This window comes from Schistocerca americana, chromosome 3 (genome assembly GCF_021461395.2).
Source record: "Schistocerca americana isolate TAMUIC-IGC-003095 chromosome 3, iqSchAmer2.1, whole genome shotgun sequence".
In the NCBI taxonomy this organism is placed as follows: domain Eukaryota; kingdom Metazoa; phylum Arthropoda; class Insecta; order Orthoptera; family Acrididae; genus Schistocerca; species Schistocerca americana.
The window spans coordinates 522,870,165-522,885,580 of record NC_060121.1 but is presented as its reverse complement, the minus strand read 5'-3'; positions in this window follow the sequence as shown (position 1 = coordinate 522,885,580).

Sequence of the window (15,416 nt, the reverse complement as noted above, 5' to 3'; positions counted from 1 at the left end):
TTAATAGTGGGCATAAATCTAATATAGATACAGTGTGTTTTACTAAATGTGTTTGCCTCTGTAAGTTACGAAGTAATAGACGACGAAAATATTTATTGTGGTAGGTCACCAGGAGAAACGTTAGACTGTGTGCGGAGCTGTCAACATAGTTGATTGTGTTATTATCCAAGGAATTAAAGCAAAAAGATACAATTTTTAAATGGAGCTATAATTGTTTCTATCACGCACTCGAATCAGTAACACCAGCTGTGTGTACATCAATTTAAATTACATTCCTATCACGTTTAGTTTTGGAGCTACAACCCTTCAAAGTTTCAGGGGCAGATACCACACACGGTGCGTATAACGCAATGCGCCTTCTAAATGTGGTGAGGCCGAGTTGTAACGTCGCCGGTGTCACGGAGAGAGAAGCTTCCTCGATGCGCTGTTAAACTGCCGACTGTGGCAGCACACGGCCGTATACCCGACAGTTCGAGCCACACAAACAAACAACCGTTACTAACATCGGATGAAGATGGCATACACGAACAACGAGTACGTTGACATGTTGTTGATGCTCGGCGAGTGTCGACACGATGCCACTGAAGCAGTTATGGCGTACGCTGTGAGATATCCTAGACGAAGATCCCCGGCAGCCATTACGTTCTTACGTGCCGAACAACGACTTCGGGAAACAGGCAGCTTGGTAATGTGCCGCAGTAACAGACGAAGAACTGCAAGAAGTGAGGAGACGGAGGTGTTTGCTTTAGCTGCAGTACTCCACGATCCTCATGTCAGCTTACGAGCCGTTGCTGCAGTCGCTGGTGTCACTCTCACATCTGTGTGCGTGTAGTAAACGGCCACAGATTTCACCCGTACCGTCTGTCACTGACCCAGGAGCTGCATGGGAACGATTTCCGTGCAAGTTACATTCTCTGAATGGGCCATGCGTAATTTCACGCTGGGATCTTTACAAGGTGTTATGTTCTCTGATGAGTCCACGTTCACAAATTATGGTGCAGTGATTCGCCATAACGTGCACTACTGAGCCGCAGACAGTCCTCGGTGAGTACATGTCGACCGTCAACGTAGGTGGTCCATTAATGTATAGTGTGGAATCCTTGGGGAAATCATCGATCCACACTACTTCCCAGGTACACTGACAGGTGAGTTATATCGCGCGTTTATGGTCGACAGTTTGGGTGGTCTCCTTGAACATGTGTGTCTACACACGGGAGCCCATATGTGGATGCAGCACTATGGTCGGTCACCCAACCCATTCTGCACGTGTTTTTGTGGAAGAACTAAACAACAGGTTTGCAGGATGCTGGTTTGGGCGCCATGGTCCTCGTTCATGGTCCGCAAGGTCGCCCTATTTAACACCATTAGATTTCTTTTTGTGGGGACATCTATAGGATCGTGTTTATGTCACAGAGCCCACATCCTCAGATGATCTAAAACGGCGCATGAAGGCGCATGTTGCTCCTTGACACCGGCGACGTTACATCCCGTCCGCAGATCCTTTAGAAAGCGCATTACATTGGGCGTTCAGGAAGATGGACACACATTTGAACATCTCATTTAAATCAACTTCCCAGCGCCAGAAGGTCCATCACCCACCACACAGCCATGTATTATATATAGCGTGTGGTATCTGCCCCTGAAACTTTGAAGGGCTGTAGCTCCCAAACTAAAAGTGATAGGAGTGTAATTTAAATTGATGTATACACAGCTGTTGTTACTGATTCCAGTGCATGATAGAAACAACTATTGTTTCATTTAAAAAATTGTATCTTTTTGCTGTAACTCTTTGGATAATAACACAATAAACTATGTTCATAGCTCCGAGGACAATGTAACGTTTCTTATGGTGACCTACCATAATAATTATGCCCGTTGCCTATTACTTCGTAACTTACAGAATCAAACACATTTTGTGAAACACCCTATATATGACATCACATTTTGCTCTCTATCCCTCAAGAGTGTATGATCAGGGGTTCTGATTCTTTTATAAATAATAACAAGGGTGTAAAAAATAACTTCTGTTTTTATTGATTTTTAAAGATATTTTAACATAGTCTTCTTAAAAAATTTTACATTTTTAAATATTTTTTAATTTTTAAAAATGTATGCAACAGAGACACTTTTTCCAAAAAAATTGTTTTCAGACTGCGGTTAACAGATATACCTTTGAAATAAATTGTTTTTCAAACTATGTGTGCACACTGGACTCGCACTCGGGAGGACGACGGTTCAATCCCGCGTCCAGCCATCCTGATTTAGGTTTTCAGTGACTTCCCTAAATCGTTCCATTGAAATGCCGGGATGGTTCCTTTGAAAGGGCACCACCGACGTCCTTCCCCGTCCTTCCCTAATCCGATGAGACCGATGACCTCGCAGTTTAGTCTCTTCCCCCGAACAACCAAACCCGAAACTATATATGGCAGAGATACTACTGTTTCAGAAATACATACATTAGCAGAGATACACTGATTAGCCGGAACATTATGACCACCTACCTACTACCGATATGAACCCATCCAGGCGATAGCAATGGCAACTGGGAGGAATAACTGCTAGTCAGAAACATGCACAGTACATTTAACATCAGTGACTTTGCTTTCCATGTGTAGAATGAGGAAGGTATCTGATCTCAATTTGACCAAGGACAGATTATGATGGCCTGGAGGATTGGTACGTGCATTTCGGAAACTGTACGACTTGTTCGAGGAACGCTGTTGTGAGTGTCTACCACACATGGTGAAACCAACGTGAAACCATGTCCAGACGTCGTGGGGTTTGGCGGCCAACCTTCATTACCCATGTCGGACGTCGTATGCTGGGCAGATTGATAAAATTGGACTGGCGGCGAATTGTGGTGAAACTAACATCAGACTCTAATGCTGGGCAGAGGACAAGTGTGTCTGAACACCGTGCACAGAACACTCCTAAAGATGGACATCCGCAGCTAACGACCCACGCATCTGCCAATGTTAACAGTATTGTATCAGCTGTAACGACAGAAATGGCCACGTAACCATCGACACTGGACGTTGGCGCAGTGGCAGAGCCCTGCATCGTCTGTTGAATCCTGATATCTTTCTTATCATGCCAGTGGGAGGGCGCAAATTCGTCGTCTCCCCGGTGAACAGCCCTTTACACCTGTACTGCAGGACGGAAACAAACCGGTGGTGGCTCCATTATGCTTTGGGGAATACTCATGTGGGCATCAATAGGTCCAGTGGAGCTCGTGCAAGGCACCCTGACAGCCAAGAAGTATCATACACGGGTTGCAGACCACGCACACCCCCTCACGACGACCATGTTGGAGTGGCATTTTGCAGCACGATAATGCACTATGTTACAAGGTCAAGTGTGTGATACAGGGTTAGAGGAACACAGTGAGTATTTCCAGTTGATGTGCTGCCACCCCCTCCCCAACTTGCCAAATCTGAACCCAGTCAAACACATCTGGAATGTAACTGAATGTTGGGTCAGAGCTCATCGTCCCCCTCCCCAGAATTTACGGAAATTAGGTGACATGTGTATCCATGTATGGTGCCAAATCCTTCCAGCGACCTACCAAGGCTTCATTGCCTCCATTTTTTCTGGATATTATTTATGTGACTCCCTCAGGAGTAGGTGAAATGGTTGGCAAAAGAAGAAGAAACACCTCTCTCGTATACTGTGTACACATAGTAATAAACATGTTTACTGGCTGGGGTGTGTGCATAGATAGAGACAGAACTGAAAATATGAGGAGAGAGATCTATGTCAAACGCCTCATCTTGCTGTCCCCTCCTGTACACGATGAATCACCTAAATTGCACCACAGATATTGCGGAAATGGAAAGTGCTATTGAAGTACAGTTTTCACAGAACGGATTGGTCGTCAGGGACTCGTAGTGTTAGCCAATATACAGATTGTAATAATACCTAGAAGGTGCAGTCTCTGTGCAAGCATACACGTTTTTAAATATAGTTTGGAAGTTTTCACACCGACGTTTTGCCATTGTTTCTAGGTATATTGTTTTCAAGCTTGCCTACAATGTGCTTGTGGGTTCCCTGAGTGCTCTGCGACTTGCTGGTCAGTTAGTGTATGACATTCCAAGCAGCCGGTCGTGAGTGGACGATGGGATTTACCAGTGCTGAAATAGCCAATACGATAATGGTGTATAGAGAATGTTGGAATAATGCAGTTCATTCTAGTGTGGTGTATGCGACAAGATATCCCAATAGACGTAAGCCACCTCAGCAGTTCTTTAGCAACCTCTTCAACCAGTTACGTGCAAGTGGTAGTGTAACACCTAGACAACATAACAGAAGGAAACAAGTGACGATAGAAGAGGGGGAAGTTAATTCTTCTGCTGCTATTGCAGTTGATCTACACGTTGGCTCCTGCGCAAGCGCCTGAGGAAGTACCATGACTAAGGCAAGAGATCTACGCACTATCCATTGACATAAGGTCCATCCCTCTCTTTCAATCAAAAGCTGCATGGAATAGATTATGAGAATTGTGTTACCACCACTCATGGCCAAGAAAATTGCCGAAATATACACTATTGGTCTGTTGACACTCCTCGTTGGCTTCGTCAGGTGGAACGTCGGTGTCCATGGAGTGTAAACGTATGGTGTGGGTTAGTGAACCATCAGCTCACAGGCCCATTTTTCATAGGCGGAACACTGAATGTGGACAAGTATCATAGCCTCCTAACAGACTATCTTCAGCGAGTGCTAGAAGATGTTCCTCTGCAGACTGGGAAGAACCTGTGGTATCAACATGACAGCTGTCGAGCCCTAACACGAAGAGCTGCAGCATGTCTTCACGAACTTTTATTTTTTTTTTTTTTTCAAATCGATGGACTGTACGCTCAGGGTAAACACCTTGGCCAGCTGTTCCCCGAATTTGATGCCTGTAGACATATTTATGCCTGGAAAGCTGAAAGACGTTGTCTACAACGACATACCGACTACAACTGATTGTATGCAACGACGTAATACGCAGCCTGCTCGGACATCACCGCTGAAACGCAAGCACGTGAGCAGCAGTCGTTCCGTACCAGACTGGAAGCCGTATTGACGCTGCTGTTTGCCATTTTGGCCACAGCCTGTGAGGGTCAGTTGTCTCGTTACTGGTCAGAATCCTCGGAACTGGTGTATGCACTTGTGTTGTTCTTTAGTGTGTGCTACCACAGGTATTGTACAAGTGCTGGTGTGGGAACTTTTCAAAATACGATATCTCGTAAACGACTCGCACTAGAATCCTGCCACAAACACCACTGACATTCTGATTTATCCAGCTTTCAGAGTGTTAGTGGCAATATGAATTGTGCCACTTAATACAATGCAAGTTTGCACAAGTTTTATTGGTTAACAATGTGAGTCCCTGAGTACCAATCCATTCTGCGAAAACGGCACAAGAATGGCACTTTCCATTTCCGAAATATTTTTGGATGATTCACCCTGTATATTTACACTTAATTACTCGGGAGGGAATAATGTCCATATGGCAGAGTCTCTACCGTCTTAACGGATAAAGTTCTTGTCGTCATGAACGAAAGGCAGACTTCCAGTTGCACTGCCGAGTGCAGCTCATGTGCTCACGATCGAAAGATTATTTGGCGCACCATATATGACAGTGTGCCAGCACCTTCGAACAGACACCTCTCGTAGTCATCGATCGTGAAGACCGAGCCCAGCTTTGGTTGGCACCTGCATGGGTACGATATACCTACATCTTTGCCTTCAACCCCACAAATTCCACGTTCAACAGCCCAGTTGCCTCGTCCTTCATCAGGCTGATAAACCTATTGATCTGTGCTATTATTCCATAAGGACTATCGGCCGCATATTCGAACGCGTCGAATGTGTTAGGATTCCACCTAATCACTTCAAATGGATCGCAGCCTTTCACCCAGTAGTTCGTACTGTCTATATCCATATTAATTAATTTCAGGTCAGCGAAGTTTGGCTTCGCCAACCGGTAGTGGAAACGGTACGTATGTAGATTTGAGAGGTCCAGGCACGCATACGATATATACAGGCTTCGAAAACTACACTGCCACCTTAGCCACCTGCACAGCCACAAGTCCGTTACTGAGGGACTTTAAAACTTTAAAGTTTGGTGAGTTAGTGTAATATGATGTCCCACAACGCCCAACTAAAGTAACATCGTTGTATTCTCTATCATTTTCCACGGCCTTGTCGAAAACAGAATTATCCTTTAGCTTAATGAAATCTTTCTCAAAATCACATATAAAAGAGTCCTCATTCCAGTATTTAAATGGAAGTGCTCCTTCAACCAGCATGAATGCTTGAAGCAGACAGTGGATGTGATTCTAAGATGCTTCATACTCAAATTGACACCTTGATGGAGATTTTCATAGTCATTTTTGTGAAATGAGTGAGAATGTTCCCCATCTAGGCCCGCACAGCATTCAGCGAACGATTAGGTCCATTGCACTGACTCGTTTAAGAGAATAAAAAAATTAACAGCTTTTGTGGACGGATTTAGCAACCTCCGAGTAGGTGAAACTTCAGTATGCTAACGAAATCGGTGCATGCCAACATTACACTATCCTATCTGAAGTACGTGAACAACTATCGTATATTTTAATGTGTGTTACAACATATACATTCCTAAGTTACGCCTTCCTGGTTTTAGAAACGTATATCTTTACAGCTGTAGATTTTACTAATCATCAGTAACCTTCAGTGAAATCAAATTTCTCAGTCACTATTACAAAGTTGTTCACACAATTGTGTCATGTGCCCAACAGATGCTTATATATAAACTTAATTTGTCCGACACTATCGAAACCCTGTCACCACAGATATACAGTTTGTTTTTATTCTTGTGTATGTTGCTATTAGTTTGGATGAATGTGATATTAACCTGATGGTGCGATAGTTGTCGTACATATCTGCCCTTCAGCATTGTGGGGATCATATTTTTCCGAAAATCTGATGGTACGTCACCAGTGTCACAGATTCTACACATCGACCTGAGTAATTGATTGCTTGCCTTTTCCGCTATTGATTTTAGAAACGTCATCTATATGTTCTACTGTATTTGGATCTTAAGTCTTCAAGAGCTCATTATAATGCAGACTCTGAGACTGAACCTCTTATGTCCTTCTTATAGACTCCAGTTTCTTCTTCCATCATATCATCAGATAAGACATCTCGCTCATAGAAGCTTTTCTTGTACTTTTTACACCTATCCGTTCTCTTCTCTTCGTTTAACAGTAGGATTTTCATTGTACTCTTAAAATGATACCAGTCGTGCTTTTTAATTTCCCCGAAGTATTTCTTAACTTTTCTATAACCTGCGTCAGTCCTTCCGACGATTATATTCTTTTTTTTTTTCATTTCTCCTGCAAACGTACCGCCATTCCGGCCCGGCACTTCATATTTATTCCGTTCCTAAGGTGTTTATATAACCGTATTCCCTTCTTTTCGTGAACATTTTTGTAGTTCCCCAATCAGTTCGTCGATCAGTAGAGATATACCGCTAATTGTCCTCATTCCAGTCACTTCGCGAGCTGTATCTGACAAGAAGTAACAATTAGAAAAGCAGTAAAGTCATCGTCTCTCAGAAACCTTTTGGTAGAGTATCCCTTACCACTCGCATTCTCAACATCCATGAATCTTCCAACCTTCTATATACAGCATCTTCCTGATTCTTACGAGTAACGTAGTTCCAGATGTCCTCCAGGCAAGTATCAGAGCCCTGCTAGTTCTCTCGAAATGCCATCACGTTTTGACAACACTGTTCCAATAGTTAGAAGTCCATGTAAGCCTCTATCCGTCACTGGCTATGTGGGCTATCAAAACTAGAAAAAACTGCACACTGAAACACTGGAAGAAACTTACAACCATGTGGATGCTTACGTCCGACATTTTTTTATGCTTGGTACTGCTTCTAGTGATTTGCAGTCAATGATGTAATAGAACAGTAAGAGGTCTCTTCGGCTATTTTTGATCGAATAGTTACATTTACACACATTCAGCTCCAAAACTACTGAATGCACAGTCCTCTGCAAATCGCTGTAGCCTACCGGGATCGCCACCCTGTTACAGACAGGGGCCTACATCTAGATACGTATTCTGCAAACCACTGCATGATATGGACTATGTCGTAGCAGAATCATCGACTTTTATCGTTTCTTTTCCACTCGTATTCGTAATGATCGAGTAAAAATGATTGTCCGTCTTCATCTATATACACCCTAATCTCTTCTTCGCTAGAGAAAGGCTTTCTAATGGACAGAAAAGCCTTACTGATGCTCCTTTAGTGTATGAGGACTGCACAAAGAAAATCTGATACATAAGACCACCAATTCGTCGATATCGAATGACTGCCCATAAAAATGTCCCTGCATACGCTCTACTCTCCTTTATCGTATTCCAATGATCGCTATGCGAGATGTGCGACGGCATAATGGTATCACATTCTTCATTGGCAGCGTAGTGTATCGTGAGAAATGGGTCACCTTTTTTCAGTTGTAGCATCCAACGAGCACACAATCCACGTAACTTTTAATTCTTGCAACAGCCTCGACCTCCACGAACACTTCAGAGCTTCTGCAAGACTAGGGAAAGCATCGTACATTTTTCGCTCATCCGCCATTCGATAGTGGGCTGACCATGATACCGTATTCCGTCTGGAGCAGAATACATTCACGTGGGCAGTACGCATATGCGCAATGAAACAAAGTTCTTACAAGCTTACACTTAACTGACTATCGTACATCGAGGGCCAATTAACCAAGTACAGCATTCTTACACCTAGATCTGAATAGCAGTAGCACAGTCTCTAGGTGACATAGACCTGCCAGGGTAGGTGAGAGCGCTAACGCGCTGCTTCTTGGACTCGGGTAGGCGCACCGGCCCCGGATCGAATGTGCCCAGCAGATTCACGACGAGGGCCAGTATGTCAGACACCCTGGATGTGGTTTTTAGGCGGTTTTCCACACCTAACAATGCCAAATCCGTAATAACAAGGCCGACCCCGCGTGACAAGGCCCAAAGAAATTAAGAAAAGTCTCTAGATGACATGCTGAAAGGATTTGTGGTCGCTCGCCTCCTGCACTGTCGCTTCACAATGGGTGGATTACAGCCCGCTTAAAAATCCATGCCTTCGAATTTGGGATGGACATATTCCTCTGGTGTAGATCACCGACCTGCCAGATCTTAGTGTTTTTGGGTTACTTCCCTTAAGATTTCAGCAAATTGCAAGCTAATATCCCAAAGATATTCGGGCTCAAATGCGGATTCTCTTCGTCGAAATGTCTTGGCTCAAACTCGTCTAAGGGTTGAATCGCGCATGTCGCATTACACGCCATAAATTAGACACTTGTGAACCTTTGGTTAAATTGTGTGGCTCATGGCAAGTTTACGAAATAATATGAAACATACAAAGTTGATATAATATATAATAACGGTAATAATAATATCGGGAGCTAAATTAACGACCCATAAATGAAGCAGGCCACACAGTTCGATTTGGTTAGGATAATGTTTATTCGGAAAGCAAACTAATAGCGAATGTGGTCGTATTTAGAATTACTAGTATACTTGAGCGCATATCCATTTCACACAGTTCGATCATTCACAGTCTAATCGAGAATTACAAGTCCAATACTCCACTTCGTTTACTACACGAAAAGTTAGAGTTCACACCAGGCGCGCGGCTGCTCCTCTCAGAGACTAAGTCCCGCGATACTATACAACGCGAAATTTTCTAAGTCGTTTCACTTCCAGGCTACTTAAAGAGCGACTGCCCGCTTTCACGTCACCCAAATCTGGGGTGTGGTCCACTGTGTTTTCTGATCACTTCGCATACATCATCACCATAAATTTAGAAAAAACAACAGAGTTATCGAGCGAGGAGCATATTGAAACTCAACATTACACATATACACAATGAGGAACGTCACGTGGAAAGAATGTGAAAAATAATTCCCACTACACAATTCTGCCATAGCTTGGTGGCTGCAATGTGCTAAGCCTAAAATAAGAAGAATGCTGATTGACTACTCCGACAGTAAAGCTTCTGGATTAAAATGACGACTTTTATTTTAGCAGTCTTAGCTGTACACCCTGGACACATGAGTAATAGAGAACTATACACGGATTCAGAAAATCGAAACAAATCTTTTAGCGCTGGAGCGGCGACAGTCAGAAGGTTTTAAAATTAGAGTGAGGATACAAATCGTTGTAGAAGAGGAACAAACAGCTATGTACCATGAAATGCTAGAGAATAAAAGAGCAAACAGAAACATATCGACAGAAGTTACGTTACCTGATGGAACCAGTCTCATAAAACAGTGAATTTAAAGACACGATTCACAAACATATCGCAGGTACGATGTCCAACAAACCTACCGACGGCAAGGCGCGGCAAGATCTTTTTAGGACTGTATCAGGCAGAATTATCGCAGAGCAAGTAGAAAAATTCTCAGCTGAAATAGAGGAGGACGAACTGAAAGATACACTAGCACAGAGTACTAAAAAAAAATCAGTACCTAATGGTATTCCCGTGGAATTCTATCAAATATTCTAATCACAAATAAAATGCAAATTGCTATGCATGTTCAGCGAACTCATGAACAGAAATGTTGACGTCCCCAAAGAATTTCCTGAAGAGATCAGTGTTCTAATTCCTAAAAGCCCAGTTAGCAAAGGAATTGGAAACCTATTCCCTTTAACATTACTCAACAGTGATTGCAAGATTATGTCCCGCCTAGTGACAATAAAAAGAAAATGGTAATTAACTCCATAAAGTCAACCGCAGATGTCTGCCGAATGAAATGTGCATTAGTGTCATTAGACTTCGAGAAAGCGTTTGATAGAGTAGATGATAAGTATCTTCTCGGAATCATGCAATGATAAGACAACTAAGCAAAGAGATTGAGATGACTGGATCCGTACGACACGGTTGCCCGATGTCAATGGCTCTTTTCGCAATAGCAATAAAATCTCTCCTCGCGACACTCACACATCACCTACAAGAACTGCGTATGAACGGCACGAAAATAGTGGGCAACTCCTACGCACGTGATGTGAGAATACTGGACACAAATGAAGACGAAGTGGCGAAAGCTCTTCAAGATTGTACACACATATGAACTTGCTTCTGGTGCCATGCTAAATAAAAGGAAGTCAGGCATCATGAACGTAGGCAGAGGAATACGGATGCAAAATCAGGGACAGTTTATGGAAGTGTCCAAATTGAAATGTTTGGATACTGAATTTAGGAGCAACATTGAACACACGATTGCTGTTAATTACAACAAACTACTTGCAAGCATACGAACATCTGTCCCAGGAAACCGTATGAGGCAACTGTACGAGATACAGCAAACCACTTTAGTAAATGTATATATAACATTCAAACTAACTATGTAGCGCGAGTTCTGCCGATACCCTTAGAAATAGCCAAAAGAATTATGTCGGCGATAGGAAGTTTTGCAAGCAAAGGCAGTATTTTCAAAGTGAAATTCGGTACACTGACGCTTCCCACAGGGAAAAGAGACTTGAACCTCTTTGATGTCAGTTACAAGTTACGAGCGTTAGACTTGGGTCAAATGTACAAGCAGTGGAAACGGTTGGCAGATAGCTTAACTAACCACTTGCTGAACTAAATTGCTCCTGCCAGCACACAGCCGCCAATAGATAAGCAGCATATACTCCATGGGATCAAAAGTATTCAGACACCCCCAGAGACATACGTTTTTCATATTAGGTGCACTGTGCTTTCACTTATTGACAGATACTCCATATCAACGACCTCAGTAGTCATTAGACATCGTGAGAGAGCAGAATGGGGCGCTCCGCGGAACTCACGGACCTTAAACGTGGTCAGGTGATTGGGTGTCACTTGTGTCATACGTCCGCACGCGAGATTTCCACATTCCTAAACATCCTTAGGTCCACTCTTTCCGGTGTGATAGTGAAGTGGATATGTGAAGGGACACGTACAACACAAAAACATACAGACCGATCCCGTCTGTTGACTGACGGAGACCGCCGACAGTTGAAGAGGGTCGTAATGTGTAATAGGCAGACATCTATCCAGACCATCACATAGTAATTACAAACTGCATAAGGATCCACTGTAAGTTCTATGATAGTTAGGTGGGCGGTGAGGAAACTTGGATTTCATGGTCGAGCGGCTGCTCATAAGCCACACATCACGCCGGTAAATGCCAAACGGCGCCTCACTTGGTGTAAGGAGCGTAAACATTGGAAGATTGAATAGTTGAAAAACGTTGTGTGGAGTGACGAATCATGGTACTAATGTGGCGATCCGATGGCAGGGTGTAGTTATGGCGAATGCCAGGCGAACGTCATCTACCAGCGTGTGTAGTGAAAACAGTAAAATTCAGAGACGGTGGTGTTATGGTGTTTCATAGAGGGGTCTTGCACCCCTTGTTGTTTTGCGTGTTACTATCACAGCACAGGCCTGTTGCAGACCAATTCGGGGAGGGCGACTGCATCTGTCAGCAGGATCGAGTACCTGTTCATAATGCGCAGCCTGTGGCGTAGTGGTTACACGGCAATAACATCCCTGTAATGGATTGGCCTACACAGAGTCCTGCCTGAATCCTATAGAACATTTTTGGGATGTTTTGGAACTCCGATTTCTTGTCAGGCCTCACCGACCGACATCAATACCTCTCCAAAGTACAGCACCCCATAAAGAATGCGCTGCCATACCCAAAGAAACCTTCCAGCACCTGATCGAGTGCGAGAGTGGGAGCTGCATAATGGCTAAGGGTGGGCCAACCACAGCTTGAATTCCAGCTTTATCGATGGAGAGCGCTGCGAACTTGTAAGTCATTTTCAACCAGGTCTCGGAATACTTTTGATCACATAGTGTACCAGCTGGTCTTTGTCACCCAAAAAATGTTCTCGTTGAATACAGTTACGAGGCTTTCAAAGCAGCAGATGACGAATGTAAAGGACATCTATACATATTTGATTGAAGCCATGGAAGGAAATATCACTAAAAAAATTCTCTAACAACGACTGACATGCAATTTGGAAAAACATCCACGACCGGAGCTTACTCAACAAGGTGAAAGCAACTTGGTACAATGCAGTCAACAGGGAAATACCAACTAATTCCAAACTGCAAACTGCATACATCTCACAAATTCGCCCAAGTGCGAAGGAAACCGTTTTGTGTATGAAAGAGTGAGAGACATTTGGCATATAATTAAGCAGAAGTTAGCGACCGTCAACAGAACATCTCCAGACACCTTTACAGCCGCAGATTTTCTGACTCCAGACGTAGTGCCATATCCTAATACGAAAAGAAACGCCGTTAACTGGCTAAAAGGGCACACGCTGAGTTGTATATTGACGGCAGAATATAAAAGCAAAGATTACTGGTTGTACCTAACAACCCAGCACCATCATTTCATACAGACCAAAACTACAAAAAAGTAAATAAATAAATAAATTACACATGTAACTTAATTAGAATCATGGAATAAAACTCTTCAGAAAAACTGTAACAGAGTAAGATTGATACTGACTTCATAGATGATATCCTTGCTCGATTACATGTAACGGGCACAGGATGTCTTAGATCCTTTGACGAGACGTTGAAGAAAAGAAATAAAGTCCCCAGCAAGAAGTACAGAATTAAATCCTCATGAACAATTTAGACAAAAGATTTTATTTTATTTTATTTTTTAATCACCTTATTTAGTAAAAAATTTTTTTAACTTCCGCTAGAAGCAAGATATTATGTTTTCCTTGTGAGGATCGGAGACTTCACACTGAGTTTCTTTTAATCTAACTGTCTTCCATTATCAAGAGGAAGATTAATTGCCATTGAATAACATTAAAAAGAAACATTTATTTCCTTTATGTAAAAAAAAGTGGTGACGTGTTTCCCTAAAATGTAGCGGGCCTGGGTTCGATTCCGTGCCGGGTTGGAGATTTTCGGCGTTCATGGACTGGGTGTTGTGGTGTCCTCATCATCATTTCATCATCACCGACTCGTAAGTCACCCAATGTGGCGTCACCTGAAGTAAGACTTGCACCCGGCGGCCGAACTTCTCTGGGTGCGGTCTCCCGGACAACAATGCCACACGATCATCTCTTTTTTTTTTACCTTTTGAAAAGATGGTGTCTTCCCATTGCGTTTTTCGGTGAATCAGACAGCGTTGTTTAAGTCAAAGGTCTTATGGCTGCGAAATGTTTTCAAGAAGGCAGCAATACGGAATCTGGTACATGAAACCGTATCTCGGTGTCTATCCCTTGGAATGCTCAACAAAATGAATGGCTGTGATGATTGCTACATTTCCACCTATAAAATGGATTATAAAAAGTAGGTCACAATGCTCTCCTTTTGAAACAGGAAAATCTATATGTTCTATCTATTATTATTCTCATCCATACATTCCCTCGCTCTTAACTACGTATTTCCTAATATGTTCTTTATGCAATGCACCAAGAACTGGACTGATAACTTTCTACAACTCTACAATGCGTCTGTGAAAACAGTGTCTATACAGCGCTGATCCCAGCCAAATTTATTCGACTTGTGCGTCTCCGTATTTGCACACATCCGACGAGTCATTTTACAGAAATTTCCTCGCATATAAACTCTGCAAAGTGTACAGATTTCTTGATGTTATAGTCCTTCGCTGCCGTGTGAACGAGTGCACACCTTCTGACCTGCGATGAAGAATCGTGACTTTTTAGTGTCGAAACTTGGAACTGACAGGCAGCTCCACAGTTCTCTCAACATATGCAGTCTTCCGTGGAGTTAAAGAAACTTCATTTCGTCCCCCAGTAGAGTACAATGGTTAAAACCTAAGCTACCTAGCACCGCATGATCCAGTAACACATGCTTTGTGACATACAGCTAGTAGCCACTAGATTCTCTATCTGGACGTATTGCGGGAAGAAAAACTGAATGCTGCCTACGGCCAAGTATCATATTACTTTAGTAAAAGTAAACATCAGGAGGAGAGCTGAAGTAGAATACATATATCGGGCTCATATTCATGTTTTGAATTCTGAAGGGAAGTAACCCAAACACTAAGATCTGACAGGCCGGTGAGTTAGAGCAGAAGAATATGTCAACCCAATTCGAGTGCACGAATTTTTAAGGGGGCTGTAATCCACCTATTGTGAAGCGACAGTACAGGAGGCGAGCGGCTACAAATCCTCTCGACATGTCACTTAGAGACTGTGGTACTGCAATTCGGACTAAGGTGTAAGAAGCGCTGTACTTGTTGGTTAATTGGTTCTCGATGTACGATAATCGGATACGTGTAAGCGTGTAAAAACTGTGTTTGCTTCGTTGCACATATGCGTACTGATCACGTGAATGTATTCTGCTCTAGATGGAAAACGGTATCATGTTCAGCCCACTCTCGCATAGCGGACGAGGGACAAATTAACAATGC